The 15,885-nt window shown below is 40.0% G+C and overlaps 1 protein-coding gene across 2 annotated transcripts in view; it reads left to right on the top strand.

Moving 5' to 3' along the window:
- The window catches only part of ZNF592 (zinc finger protein 592), a 64,166-nt gene that overhangs the window by 772 nt on the left and 47,509 nt on the right, over positions 1-15,885 (top strand). The window contains exon 1 of one of the 2 annotated variants that reach the window (XM_074295312.1): positions 5,717-5,850. The exons of the other annotated variant lie outside the window; for it this stretch is intronic. The gene's annotated coding sequence lies outside the window, so the exon portion shown is untranslated. Of the gene's footprint in view, positions 1-5,716; positions 5,851-15,885 lie in introns of those variants that run through there. 2 annotated transcript variants of the gene reach the window in all.

Here is a 15,885-nt window from a genome sequence, read left to right as displayed (position 1 = left end):
CTTGAGAGGGTTGGAGTAACATGCTTTAAAATTAGTAGAGGCTATTTTGAAATTGTCCAATATATTTGGATAAGAAAAGTACCAGCATTTAGGAGATGCAGTGGATGGAGTGCCTGTCCTGGAATCAGAAAAATTTGAGTTCAAATTCAGTCTCAGACACTTCAGATACTATACAAGTCACTTAACATCTGTTTGCCTCAGTTTCCTTATCTGTGAAATGGGGATAATGATTGCATCCATCTCTCAGGATTGTTGTGAGGGTTGGCTTAGGAGTGTAAGGGCTACACAAATATTCACTGTTATATGTGAGATTGATAGGTAAATTATGAAAAAAAGTCCTCTTCTTTAGAATTAGTTATTAAGGGCTCACTGTATTAAGTCATGGAGCTTTGGAAATCAATTAAATGGGTATTCTGTTCCAAGACTGATGAGTTGTATCTTTTTGAGAAAATAATGACTCTCTCTGGGCCTCAGTTAACTGACCTGTAAAATGAGAAGACTGAACTAGATGATTTCTCCTAGCTTCAGTGCTCTCTGTAAATGGAAAGAAAAAAAAAAAAGCATGAAGTCTTATGTGAAATCTAGAATTTAAGGAATATATTGTTTTAATAAAATATAACATGATATGTAATAATACTATAACAAAATATAATATCCTATTACTTATACAATATGGCATTATATTAGGCAGTATAATAGAAATAATATTGTCTTTTTTATCATAATGAACCCCTTTGAATCATGAACATTATAATTAAGGTGAAAAAATTTGTTTATTAAATATTGGAATGAGAGGACAGTCTTTGTTGCTTCAGCCAGGCAAGTTTAGAACAACTAAAATTATTACTATTTTATTATTTGATCTTAGTCAAAATTTGTGCAGCCTGGGCAGAAGGCTGTGGATTATTGATATTTCTCATTGGGTTACAGCAGGCTCTTGGTCTTTTTCAGTACCAAGCTAACCAATGAATTAACCCCTCATTGTGAAATTGATGGAATTTAGAGTCCTTTTCTTTTTCATTTCTCTCAAAATAAAAATTCTGTTTGGGCATTCACTTGACGTCCTCTTTCCAGACTTCTTGTATCTAACACCCACTACATAATCCAGGGCCACTAGAGTACTTCCTTTGCTGTTCCTCTAACAAGATACTCAAATTTTCCAACTCTGGGCAATTTCACTGGCTGTTTCCTGTGCCTAGAATTTTTTTCCCTCCTCATCTCTGGATTTTCTCTGCTTCCTTCAAGTCCTAGCTAAAATCTCACTTTCTACTAGAAGCCTTCCTTCCTTCCTTCCTTCCTTCCTTCCTTCCTTCCTTCCTTCCTTCCTTCCTTCCTTCCTTCCTTTCTTTCTTTTTTCTTTCTCTCTCTCTCTCTCTCTCTTTCTTTCTTTCTTTTTCTTTCTTTCTTCCTTTTTTCTTTTCTTTTCTTTCTTTCTTTCTTTCTTTCTCTCTCTCTTTCTTTTTTCTTTCTTTCTCTTTCTCTTTCTTTCTTTCTTTCTCTCTCTCTCTTTCTTTCTTTCTTCTTTCTTTCTTTCTTTCTTTCTTTCTTTCTCTCTCTCTCTTTCTTTCTTTCTTTCTTTCTTTCTTTCTTTCTTTCTTTCTTTCTTTCTTTCTTTCTTTCTTTCTTTCTTTCTTTCTTTCTTTCTTTCTTTCTTTCTTTCTTTCTTTCTTTTTTTTTTCTTTCTTCTGAGGCAATTGGGGTTAAGTGACTTGCCCTGGTGGTCACATTGCTAGGAAGTATTAAGTATCTATGATCAAATTTGAACTGAGATCCTCCTGACTTCAGGGCTGGTGCTCTATCCACTGCACCACCTAGCTGACCCTAAAACCCTTTCTTGATTCTCTTTAATGTTAGTGACTTGCTTGTATCAATTGTCATGATCTTATTTGTACATAATTGTGTGCCCATTGGATTGTAACCCCCCTTGTGAGTGGGTACTATATTTGTATCTTCAGTGTTTAGCAAGGTGTCTAGAACATTGTAGTTGTTGAGTTGTATCTAACTCTTCTGGTTGGTATTTTCTTGGAGTGTTTTGCCATTCCTTCTTCAGTTTATTTTTACAAGTAGGGGAAACTGAGGCAAACAGTTTTGCTCAAGGTCACACAGCTTTTAGGTGTCTGAGGTCAGATTTCAACTCAGGAACACTCATCTTCCTGACTCCAGACCTGGTAAATTTTGCCCCCTAGCTGCTCATACCTAGCACATAGTAGGCACTTAGTAAATGCTTATTGATTGACAAACAAAGCAAACTTTCATCAGATAAATTTATTCATCTGCTCCTCCTTTGAGCTGAGCTTTAACTACTTGGAGATGCATTTATGGTAGTCAAAAGGTGACTGGATAGCCCCTTCCTCCACCATGCATTCAAATAATGATTTTGAAATAAAGATGTGAAAGAGGACTTAAAATGGGAAATTTTAACATTTTTTGTGTGTGTCTTGGAAAAACAAAACAAAAAACTTTTGGCAAAAATCACAAACCCCCCTTCTCAGTCAATCAATAAACATTTATTAAGTGATTACTATGTTAAGCCCATATTAGAGGCAGCTATTTAGTGAGTTGAACACCTAGTCTGAAGTCAGGAAGATTTGAGTTCAAATCTACTCTCAGACTTGTCCTAGTTATGTGACTCGGGGCAAGGCACTTAATCAGTCTGCTTCAGGTTCTTCAACTGTAAAATGGGGATTATAACAATAAAGAGCTTAGTGTAGTGCCTGGCACATTGTAGGCACCATATAAATGTTTATTCTACATGCCTCTTCCTTCCTTTCCCTAATTATTGGGGACAGACACAAAGAAAAGCAAAAACATGATCTCTGACCTCAGAATATTTGTTGCCTACTTTCTTGATGGAAGGAAAGCATATTTCAGCTAAGGTTAGTGAAAATGAAGTGGGTTTTTTTTCCTATCCAAGTTCACTGACCTCAGGTTAAATAACTCTACTTTAAGTATATAATCTCACTGTAAACTGTCAAGAAAATTTTCTTCTTGTCATTACTGTACTGTTATTGAATTTTTTTTGGTCCTCCTTGATTCATTATCTTTTTCTGTTCATTCATATGAAAAGATTTTTAATCTGCAGCCTGTGGTCTTGTTCCTTTCCAAGGTTAGTCACATGTTTGACCTCATGTAAATTATTTGACCTCCGTGTCTTATCATAAAGTCCCATAGTCACCTTAAATTTCACTTATCTAAAACAGATAGTAGACTTCTGCTGATTAATTTTAAATTCCAAAATGTTCCTGAGATCTGAGTTTTGCTTTTGCTGGGAACTTATCATTGGTTCTTAGTGTTATGTATGATAGGAATGGGAAGGTCTACTGGTCTTTTCCTCAGTAATGTGGATGGATGGCTGGGGTTGAGAAAAAGGGACAGAAGGTGAACTGTTGTTGGGATCAAGAATAGCAGTTAATGATTTGTCACTTAACCAGTATTTATTAAACAAGTATTGTGTGACTGGCACTGTGCTAAGAGCTGGGGATACAAGCAAAGTCAAAGAAACAAAACCTGAAAAAACATCACCCAATTCTTGCTTGCACCCAATTAATTATACAACCTTTAAGTTTTGCAGATTGCTTTTTGTATATATATTCCTATTTCATTCTTACCACAACCCATAGACAATCTATTATTATCGCTCTGGAGCCACCTGAGGCAGAGAACTATTAAGTGACTTGCTTAGGGTAGTTTTTGAGAAGTTTATAGGATTAAAATTGAGCTCTTCCTAAATCTCCTGTGTTCCCTTCAAGTCCTGTGCTCTATTCAATCTACTAGTTTAAGTACAAATTTGGCTTTAAAGTTCTTCTTTTATTTAAGGATTTTTATTCATGAGATTCCTTAAAGTGTTCAGTGGGGAATGGGAGTAATGATTCAAAACTCTGGTTAACCCATTTTACTATTCTTATTTTCATCTTGTACGGACTTCCCTGAGCTTCTGGCAATCACTAGGTTTGTTTCTATTGTTCCCTTTGCATTCCGCAAGTGTTCCTCTGAGAGTTTTTCTCTAACCTAATCTAATCTCTAGGTTCATGCTAGGAGCCCCATGCACACAGTAGGCAATTAAAAGTGTTTCACTGACATTTTAACCAGTCTCCTAAACATGCCATGCACATTCTTATTTCCACACCTTTACCTTTGTAAAAGTCCTACTTGAAATGACCCTTCCTGCTGCTATCTTATAAATTCCATTTTTTCTAGGCCCAGTTCAGGTATTATCTTCTTTTGAAAGCTTATTTAATAACGCACAGTCAAAATACTGTCTTTCCCTTGAATCCGTGCTACTTGATTTTGCTATTGTTTTACCTACATACAGGTTTACCCAATGGATTGTAATCTCCTTGAGGGCAGGTACAATATGCTATTCACTTTGTGTCCACAGTCCCAATAAAATAGCTCAATAAATATTTGTTTATATGATGACAGAACAGGTTCTCAAAGATTCTTTAAACAGAGCAAACAGAAGGTGGTGAGGGGCCCCTTACCTAAGCTAAATCCTACAAATAGGTAGGATTCCAAGGATGGTGGCCCTTTTGTCCTAACAATTAAACACAGTAATTAGATTGAATAGCTTTTGCTTTCCAGAGCCACACCCACACTGCGACAACCTTCCAAAAAGGGGAGGGGTATGCAACCGGAGATACGTAGAAGAGCTCTAACTGCCTGCTAACCCCTAGAAAGAAGAGGACCTAGTGGACGCTAGGACCTCGGCGATTGGCCGGCATTTGGAGAACCAAAGCTACCCCTGAGGCATTTTTATGCTTGCTTGTTTTAATATGCATATTTGCCCGTTTATTGTGTATTCAATTTACTTGGGCTTAGTTTGTTCGTCCCTCCCGCCTGTTTCTGGCCTCAAGAAGTTAGGAACCTATTCTAATTTAGTTGTTATTGTATCTTCCCAGAATACATCCCTTCGAGATACTTTATAGCTATTGCGTTTCTGAATGAAAGAAATTCTTCTGAAGCTTTGCTGTATAGAGCTGGGAGGCAGGAGTTCTACTCCTAACGCCTGTCACGAACTTGGGTCTCAGTTTCCCCAGCTGTCATGAGAGGGGTTGCATTCTGTGAGCCCCAGCTCTGGCCTTCTCCACCATGCTGTTTGTAAAGCTTAGCGTATTAGGGCCTCTTGCAAAAAGTCACCCCGAGACCCAGAGGTGAGAAACCAGAGAATACAGGAAAGGGGGTACCAGATTCCTAAGGACGCCGGCCGCGTCCCGAGGAGCAGCAGGTTGGTGCCTGGGCAGGGTCCCGGGGGGCGCGCGAGTGCGCGTGTGCGCGAGTGCCTGGGTCTGTGTCCGGAGGGGCGGGGGGCTGGCTCGCGGCCCGGGAGGGAGCGCGCGCGGCCGTCGGAGTGTGCGCAGCCGGGCCCAGCTCCCCAGCGTCCCCGGCGGCGGCGGAGGCTGCGGGCCGGGGCCGGGGCCGGGGCCGGGAGGAGCAGGGCGAGGCGCAGCGCGGCGCGGCCAGGCCCCAGCGGGCAGGGCCGGGCCGGGCCGGGCCGGATCAGGCCTCGGAATGGGGGGGCCAGGGTCCAGGCCGGGAGCGGCCCCCGAGCTGCTGAGCAGACGCCGGGCGGTCGGGCGCCCCGGTCGGGAGTGGGCTGCCCGCCTGCCCGCCGGCCTGTCTCCCTGCTGCCCTTCCTCTCCCCTCCTCCCGCTCGACGTCCCTCCCCGCCGGGCCGCCCCAGCCAGGGCCCGCCGCCCGTCCGGCTCCCGCCCCCGCTCCGCCCCCGGAGCCGCAGCCCCGCCCGCCACCGCCGTCGCCATGTTGTGGCTCCCGCTGCCGGCGCTGGGGACTTAGTGAGCGGCCGAACCCGGGCCTGACGCCGCCGTCGCCACCGCTGCCGCCGCCTCTCGGGTAAGTGGCCGCGGGCCGGGGAGCCGGGCGCGGGGAAGGGGAGAAGACCTTGCAGCCGCCGTCACCGCCGTCCCCTGCTTGGCCCCGACTGGGAGCCCGCCGAGGCGCGGCGCTGCGCCGCGGCCCGCCCCGCCAGGAAAACCGATCCTGCTCGGCCGCCTTCCCCGCTGGCGGGCCGAGCTGCCCCACCGACCTCTCCCCCACCCCCCCACCCCGGCCGGGGTGGCCCAGCGCTGCCCCCGAGTCCGCGCGCTGCCGCCGTGGGCATGGCCACCGGCCAGCCCATCCTCTAGTCCCACACCCCCTCCACAGGCGCCCCGAAGGCGGCATGGAGCTCCTGCACACCGATCTTGCCCACATGGATACCGGGGGGCCTCCGCCTGGCTGCATGCGTCCGGGGCAAGCGGGCATGGGGGGAGGGACGACTCAGGGGGATCAGGCCTGCTGGGCTGGCAGGAAGTCAACTCCTCCGGGAGTTCTTCTGCCAGACGTGTGACAGACTGACAGACAGGCTACTTTTAGGGTCATTTTGGGAAAGGCAAAACTGTGCCAGGTAAATCACATCCTGGTTCCAGATGCCAGTGCTGCCCGGATCCGGGTGGGCCCAGCAGTGGGCAAGTGAGAGGAGGGGAAGGAAGGGGGCGGTTCACTTCAGCCTGTCTGTCTGTTGATCTGACCGTCTGTCCCGGGAGAGAGAGTCTCAGTTTGGAGCATTGGCTGCAGCTTCAGCCTGACCGACGGAGGTCAGCGCTGCTAAGGAAGGTTCCTGTCTCCGCACACGGATTTGGCCATTTCTGGGGCTGCTTCTGGGGGTAGGAACAATTCTTGGGTAGGCCAGAGGGGGCATCAGAATTCTGGACAAAAACCCGAAACCTCCACCAACTACCTAGAGAAGGGAATTTGACTGGCCCCTTTAGGACCGGCCCGAAGGTCATGGTACTGAAGTGGGGGGGGGGTGTTGATTTTTGTCCCAATTTGCATTGGCTTCTATTTGAGGTTCTTGATGGGTCCGAACTGTTTCCTAATCCCTGTATAAGTTCTCTTAAGCACCTTTCCATAGGTGTCCCCATAGCAGAAGTTTTCTCACAACCCTTTACCAATCTTTAACCAGAAAGTAGAAGTTTGAGTGATGGGCTTGTTTCATTGGCTATAAAAATCCGTGGGCTGTATAACTACTGGTTCATGATAACATCCTAGATCTCAAAGAGTAAGATGGATTGACCAACAATTTTATCCCATCTTTTGTGGACTTGCTTCCTCATCCAATTCTTAGGATCCACACTCTATTGTTAAGGTGTATATCTTCAGTGGGCTTTTTGACTTCTCTTATTCTTTGGATTGTCTTATTGACCCTCCCTAAGGTGACAGTGTGCTTGTGCGCGCTCTCTCTCTCTCTCTCTCTATGTATGTATGTATGTATGTATGTATGTATGTATGTATGTATGTATATATATCTATAATTTTGTAGCAGGATACCTTAGGTTTAGAAATCTTACCACAACTGCTAGGAGCTAATGTACAGTAAGACCCATTGATTTCTATCTGGGATTGGATTGGTCAGGTGCAGGTCAGTGTTGAGAAGAGGTAGTTAGAGTTTGGAGAGCTTGGATCAGTGGCTGAGTTAGAATTTAAGGGGTCTTTCCACTTATACAAACAGGGAATTTTGATTTTGAAGAGGTATTTTTGTTATTGTTGGGTTTTTTTGGGAGGGATGAGGATTTGTACATGTTTTGGAACCAAATCTCCAGTGGCTATGAAGAAATGTTAGATAAGTACATTTGCTAAAGTTTGATGGTATACTTAATGTTAATGTAGAAAGTATTGAATTTTATTCAAACAAATTCAATGAAAATTTTCATTTAGAGGTTTTTGTAAGCCAGACTCCATAAGATAGAGTTGATGCAAATAGTTAATATCTTTAGATTTGGAGTGGACTAGAATTGAATGACTAACCTAAATCTGCAGAGGTCTATTAGTAGAGAGTTGACCTCTAACTAATGTATTCATTTTGGCAACAGTATTTCCCTTCAGTAATTCTGTATAGGTTTCTGTGAAACTTTGTTCTGGTTTACTTCCTATCTTAGTGACCCTTACCACTTTCCTTTTGGGGATCTTTGTCCAGGTCTTGTCAGCTCACACAGCAGTTGGGACCTCTTCTCTTTTCCCTTTATATCATTTCACTTGGTGGTCTCATTTGCTTCAGGGAATCCAGTTTTCATCATGGCCTCTTGATTCTCAAATCTACATATCCATCCCTAACCTCCTCACTACATCCAGACTTGAATTTCAAACTCTGTTAGGCTTTTGGAACTGGATGTCCTATAGACATTTTATGTAAGGGTCCAAGGTCAGGCAAGCTCAATTGAGATGTAAGTGGACCAATGGTCTTTATCCCCGGATGTGCTTAAGAGTTGAGTACTTAGGGACTTCCTTCATGGATGGAAACATATATTTCGCTCTGAAGTCTCAGTCTTAAACTTTGACTTTTCCAAAATAGAACTCTTTTCTTCCATATCCTTCCATACCACATGTTCTGAATTTCTTTATTACCGTTAAGTTCACCACTCTTCTACCAATCACCTGGATCACAACCTGAGTGTCATCCTCACTCTCACACACCTTCTTCCTGTCCCCCCAAATCTGTTGAGTTTTCCTTTGTGATATTTCTATTATGTGCCCCCTTGTCTTAATTGCTGCCATTCTGGTTCATGCCCTCATAACCTCACACTTAGGTTTAGTTCTAGACTAAAGCAATAAAGCAAATCACACAAATATTTTGTTTCTTAATGAATATAAAAGCTGCGTTTACAATATATTACAGTTTAAATATGCAATAATAATATATTCAAAAAAGTATCTACCTTATTTAAAAATACTTTATTCCTGAAAAAATGCTAATCATCATCTGAGATTTCATTGCTAGCTGTTACTGGCTGCTGATTGATCAGGATGGTGGTTGCTGAAAGTTGGGGTGACTATTTCTTAAATTAAGAAAACAATGGAATTTGCCTTATTGATTCCTTCCTTTCATTTGAACTGTAAGGTTTTTAATTGGTTTAATATCATTATCATTGTGTTTCATGGAAAAGGGAGGCCCCAGGAGAAGGAGATAGAGGGGGATGGCCAGTAAGTGGAGAAGTCAGAACATATATTTATTAAGTTTGCATCTTATATGGGTATCACTTGTAGTGCCCCAAAATAGTTTCAATAATAGCATCAAAGATTGCTGATCACAGATCACCACAACAGATTTAATATTAATGAAAAAGTTTGAAATATTGTGAGAATTATCAAAATGTGATATAGAGATACTATGTTAACACATCCTGATGGAAGATGACACTGATAGACTTATTTGTGGAGGGTTGTCACAAACCTTCATTTTGTTTAAAAAAAAAAAAAAAGTAATATCTATGAATTGCAATAAAGCAAAGCTCAATAAAATGTGATAATATACAGGCCAAAGTGGAGATAGCAGAGGAGAGGTACTGGCATTAAATATTGATCTAACTAAAGCAGAAATCTGACCATGTTACCATCCTTATTTAATCAACTCCATTGGCTCCTTATCACCTTCAGAATCTATATAAGATAAAATCCTTTATTTGAGTGTTTATAACTTGGTTCCCCCTTGCTGTTGTAATCTTAGACCTTAATCTGCTCTCATTCTTCCATGTCCCAGTAATCTGATAAAATGATACTGGCTTTGCTATTCCTCTTCTGAAATATTCCATCTGCTATTTCCATGCACTTTTACTTATTGTCCTCTGTGCCTGGAATTCTCTCTCTCCTCATCTCCATCTCCCTTAAGTTCTCAGCTAAAATTTCACTTTCTATAAGAAATTTTCCTGATCCTCTTAGACCTAATGCCTTCTCTCTGTGATTTATGTTCAGTTTTGTGGTACATATCATTGTTTATTTTCATGTTGTCTTCCCTATTAAACTTTGAACTGCTTGGGGACAGGGACTGTCTTTTGTCTTGTATCTTCAGCTCTTGGCACAGTGCCTTCCACATAGTTGCTATCTAATAACTGTTTGTTGACTGACATAAAAAAATTTTAGGATTGGAAAAGTTATAAAATATTGAACTTGATGTTTGAACCTTTTTTGTATCATGGAACCCTCTGGCAATCTAGTGAAATCTGTACCCCCTTCTTGGAATTAAGTTTTTAAATATATAAGATTACAAAATAAGCCAGTTATTGACATAAAGATGTATTTTTTTTTTTCTTTCTGATTTCATGGACCCCGTGGAGTCTATCCAGATATGTTAATGATTAAGTGGTTGTGAGTACATATGTTGTAGAAAAGATTGTTCAGATCCTGGGAACAATTGGAGAATCTCAGAGCTAGACCTTGGGAGAAAAGAAAAAGCGAGCTGATAGCTTTTGTAAATAAATCCTTCAAAAGGTCTACTTTTTGATCTACTGATGGCAGAAATAACATTCTTCCATGTCTTAGTGCATTATAGACTATATTCAGAAATGAGTTGTTTTGGCCAGAATTACCAGGCAGGGAAACATCTGGTAGGAAGCTACTTCCCTTAGTTAGACTCCTCCGTAGTTGAAAGTTCCTCATAACGCCTGTATTTAAGCCTTTCTAGTTTGGTAACACCTGGCACAGTTTTTTCTCTGCTGGCATGATGTTTGATTTCTCACTGTGGTGTGAAAGTGAACCTAGGTTCTTAGAATGAGATAGTGGAGGCACAAATAAGCACAAAATATTTTCCTTCTGGAGAGACTGGAGGAATCTAATCCATGACATGAATCTCATCTTTACATACTCCTGGCAGCTGCCCTAGGCAAGGCCCTAGTAGGGTACATGGAGCTTGAAACCAGGATGCAAGAATTGGATTCTGTGGATGATAGCACCTAGAGAGCCTGGTGAAGCTGAATTGGAGAGAAATAACTTAGCTTTGAATGGGGCCTGAAAAGCCATAGTAGCTAGATGAGCCCTTCTAAAGATTGTATCCATGATAATCCATATTCCTTAAAGTGAGTGAAACTTTGCAACCTTTAGATAAAGTTATTACAATTCCCCTTGTTTTCAGTATTCAGTATTCATTATGAGTTTATAAGATTCATCTATAAAATTGCAAATAAACACTTTAGAATCATGGAATTTTTCATTATTTGGAGTTTTTTTTTGATCTTTCTCTTGTCTTCCCTTTGTTTTTTTCTAGGTGTCACTTCTATTCTTCTTAAACTTTCTTTCTGTAATATAGTGGAAAGAGCATTGGGCCAAGATTCAGATATTATTCTCCCCTCTGCCACAGAATAGCTGTATAATTCTGAGCAAATTGGTCTCCTTTTCTATGTCTATTTCTTCCTGTGCAGGTGATTTCTCAGGTTCCTTTCCAGATCTAAAGCTCTCTTATTCTTAGGAACTTCTGAATCTTGTTTAAGAGCAAAATTTTCTTTTTTGGTTGAGTAGAGTCCACTTTTGCATGTAGGCTGTCAGTACCTGGCCTTTTGAAGTGTGCATTTTCAAAACTTTTGACTCTGGGAATTATTTGTGTTGTAGCTTTATTCTATTCTGCCTTTAGAGCCTAATGATGTTCTTAATAAAAATAAAGCCTTCTGTGTTGCAGTCACTTTGCCTCATTTGTCCTATAAAGTTTGGTGTTCTCTCTCTCTCTCTCTCTCTCTCTCTCTCTCTCTCTCTCTCTCTCTCTCTCTCTCTCTCTCTCTTTCTCTCTTTTAATCTTCAGAAGATTTAATGAAAAGGATATTTATTTTTAAAATCCCCCATCAAACTGATGAGCACTTTTTAATCTAGAGCCTGAGTATAAAATATGCCATAACTATTTTGTTATTCCTTACAGAATCAAGGGCATTTGAGAAGAAACTTTAACCTTTGCCAAAGCAAGATATTAATTATTCTTATGGTGGCCAAGCTAACTTGAATTTTATGGAGATTGACAGACAAAGCATGACTCTGCCTCAAGGCCATGTAAGAGGATTCCTTGATCCCTTTTTTCAGTTTTCTGGACAGCAACATCCCCTTTTTTTCAATCTAGCTGCCTGTCTCAGTTAATGGCTGACACCAATCCATTCTTTTTTTAATTAAAATTTTTATCTTCCTCAGTTACATGTAAAAACATTTTTTTTTGGGGGGGTATACATGTATATTCATTTTTTTACATATTTTCTCATGAGTCATGTTGAAAATTCTTTCTCTGGATGTGGGTAGGTTTTTCCATTCATAGTTTATTGGGATTGCCTTGGATCACTGAACTTCTGAGAAGAGCCATAATTCTAAAGTCTGTCATAGTTGATTTGTTACATGATCTTGCTATTGCTGTGTACAGTGTTTTCCTGATTGTTTGTTTTGCTCAGCATCAGTTCATATAAATCTTTCTAGACTTTTTAAAAATAAGCTGTTCATCATTTTTTATGGAACAATAATATTACATTATTTTCATATACCATAAATTATTCAGCCATTTCCTAATTGATGGACAACTACCCCTTTTCCAATTCTTTGTCACCATAGAAAGAGCTGTTACAAACATTTTTTGCACAAGTGGGTATTTTTCCCTCTTTTATGATTTCTTTGGGATACAGACCCAGTAGTGACACTGCTGGATCAAAGAGTATGCATAATTTTATAGCCTTTTGGGCATAGTTCCAAATCACTCTCCAGAATGATTGGATTGTTTCACAACTCCACCAACAGTGCATTAGTGTCCCAGTTTTCTCACATTCCCTACAACATTTATCATTATTTTTTCCTGTCATCTTAGCCAAACTGAGAAGGGTGAGGTGGTACCTAAGAGTTGTTTTAATTTGTATTTCTCTTTGCATTTTTTCATATCTACAGATAGCTTTAATTTTGTCATCTGAAAATTCATATCCTCTGACTTTTGGGAAGTGACTTTTTGGAGTTTATTATACACTAAATTACTATAGTCTTTAATTATTGTGTAATGTGTATCTAACCTATTCCACTGATCCAGCACTGTTTCTTAGCCAGATGACTGCTGCTTTCAGACATTAATCCATAAGCAAAAATTTGTGGAAATTTATGGAAAAATTTGTAGAAGAATATTCAGTGATATTGCAAAATAAAACTAACTGATGAAGTCTTATTATATGAGCAGCTTTTAAAAGCTAATAATGAATTTAATTCTTTTTTTATAGACTTTCAGAGAATAGCTGGCACTTATATAGCACTTTAAGGTTTGTCAAGTGCTTCACAATTATAATCTCATTTTATTTTTACAGCACCACTGGAAGTGAGGTAATATTCTTATCCCTCATTTTACAGTTGAGGAAACTGAATCAGACTGATTCAATGACTTGCTCAAGGCCATGCCACTAGAAAGGATTTGACTATATTTGACCTCAGGCCTTCCTGACTTCAGGTTAGGAGCTCCACTCACTTCACCAGCCCAAAAACTAACACTTTGGCCACAAAAACAAATCATGAATGAAACTAAGTGTATTGAAAAGTAGTACCATGTAGATTACTATTTGTTTCCCATCATTCATGTTTTTGTGGTTGCCACGAGCATTTCTTCCAGTGTAGAATCTCTGTGTCTCATTTCATATGTGCCCTGTATTTTCCTTTCTTGTCATTCTTATCATACTGCTTTCTGTGTATTAGCTTTTATTTTTACTCCAGCTAAAATCAATCATGGGTTGCTTAGGACATGTTTTCTTGCAATAATAAAATGTCTGTTTGTGCTGGCTCCTTGTTCCTAAATAGAAGTATTTGGGATCATGTTTTCATGTGTTACTTTTTGACAGACATGGTCTTTCTCATCTCAATATGGAAATTTGTCTTATTTCATAAAGTGGTTTGGGGTAACTTTAAATGGTTTTCTGCAACTACCACTTTATAGCAGAAGGAAAAGCATAGCAGACCAACTTAGATATAGATGAATTTCTTTCTCTTTATGTGTGATATATAAATTAAAACATTTGAGAAAGTCTCTTTCTGCATGGGTTTCTGTTTGAAGACATCTAGTCCATTGTATTGCCATACTGCATGTAATAAGTAGATATTTTGTGATTTATTTTAGCTAGTATCCTTTGAGGAATATTTTCATCAGAACTGAATGGTACTACCCAGCCATGTGTTGGCTTTAGTTCAGAATGAGGAAGTAGTGTTGATGAGGAAGGGGAAAAAGATTTCAGAGTTACTGTGAATATGGACTAGTAAAATACCATAGTTAATGGTCAGATTAGAGGAGCGTACTTCAGCACATTTTGGCTTAATATGAATCTCCTAGATGTAAAGATGATGGCAGCTTTATTTGTCAGTTGTATGTCATTTGCCTGGGATTTAAAAAATAAAATAAGATCTTACTTGCCTAAGACACCTTGAGAATAAGGATGCTCCCTCTTACTTACAGTCTAAATACTCTTAGTATTTAGTTACATTATTTGGGAATGCCCATAGAAACCCATGACTTTGGAATGTGTGGTGATTTTTTTGGTGATGTTTCTGTTTAGCTCAAGTTTTTACTTGGTGAACTTTTGCTTTTGGTCCATTTACAGGCCATGTATTTTTCTCTGTGATTTCCTTGATTGGTGACTAATCAGGAAAGATACTTTAGGAAGGAGTCACCACTTTATAATATTGCCTTTCTTCCTTTGGTACCTGAATATTCTTGGATTAGACAAAGCTTTCAACTAGGATGTGGATACAAGGTCAAAGTTTTCTCTGAGCCAATTAAGTGGATCTGGGATCCTCTTTCCTTCTATTTCCAGTTGGCTGCAGAGAATCTATATCCAACTGCTCTTTGCTATGTCTGAAGGTCCTCCCTTCTCATTGATCTTGATTGCTGTCAAAAAAGCAGTTTGAAGGTTTAAGACAAGGATGCTTAATGTGGATGTTCATTATCAGCTACAAAGCAGCTTCCCTGGGATGCATCCTAAGTCACCAGAAGATTGCTGGACAGGATTTGGACATCTTTAAAGAAGAGACGGAAATGGGAATAGTATGAAGTGTCTCAGCTCATGGTGAGACATCTCAACTCTTAGAGTTTTAGCAGGACAGGCAGCAGTTATCTCTGAATTAGAGGGTACTCTGCATTCTCACTTTGCCTTCTAGACTTTTAATTGAGTTAAGTTTGGTTATCAAAATTGGCTCATTGCCTAAATATAACATTAAAGCTATAAATCTTCGAGCTCTAAAAATGTGTATGAATAATATCATAGTTCTTAATAAGAAGCTTTAGTTACTTCAAAGATCATTCATAGCATAATTACTTAGAACTGTGTTTATCAATTACTTCATCAGTTATTTATTGAGTACTTGCTATATATAGATGCCCAGCTTTGTGCTGGTAGATGTTGGGAAAAAAAAGCTTAAAGGATGAGGTATCTTGCTCTTAAGAGCCTTATTTGAGGAAACAACATTAACTTTTACAAAGTAGAGAGCAATTACGTGCTAAACTAGGGTTTTATTAATTTTTTAGATTTCTTAAGTGTGTGTGTGAGATATGTGATATGCAGTGAGTAGAATTGTAGTCATAGTATATATTGACAAATTTATACCTGATTCCCCTTCTACCAAATCCTTTTTTTCACTCCTTAGCTTTTGAAGTTTGAGCAGTTTTTTTTTTTTTTCCTGAGGCAATTTGGGTTGTGACTTGCCCAGGGTCATATAGCTAGGAAGTGGTAAGTGTCTGAAATCAGATTTGAACTTAGGTCCTCCTGACTTCAGGGCTGGTGCTCTATCTAGCTGCCCTTGGAGCAGTTTCTTTAGATTTTGTTCCTTGTCCTACTTTCTTTGGCATAGTTTCATGATCCTACTAGTTCCACCAGTCTCTAGAAGGGATTTGTAGCTTTCTCAGATAGACATGGCAGAAATTCATCCGAGGAATTAGTTGACAGCCAGCTAAGATCATACTTTGGGTTCAGTATAGGCCCTTTTTTATGGTGGTTTTGGTCACTGTAGGTCCAGTGGCAGGTAAGAAGAAAGTAGCTTTAAGTAAGAGAGGTTAGGAGGCATCAAAGACAAACTTGCTATTAATAATTTTATCTGGGACCCACCCTAGTTGTGTCACCTTATTTCAAACATGAT

The sequence above is a fragment of the Sminthopsis crassicaudata genome, chromosome 2 (genome assembly GCF_048593235.1).
Source record: "Sminthopsis crassicaudata isolate SCR6 chromosome 2, ASM4859323v1, whole genome shotgun sequence".
Lineage (NCBI taxonomy): Eukaryota > Metazoa > Chordata > Mammalia > Dasyuromorphia > Dasyuridae > Sminthopsis > Sminthopsis crassicaudata.
Note: the sequence above shows the minus strand (reverse complement) of the source record. Positions and strands in the feature narration are given on the sequence as shown.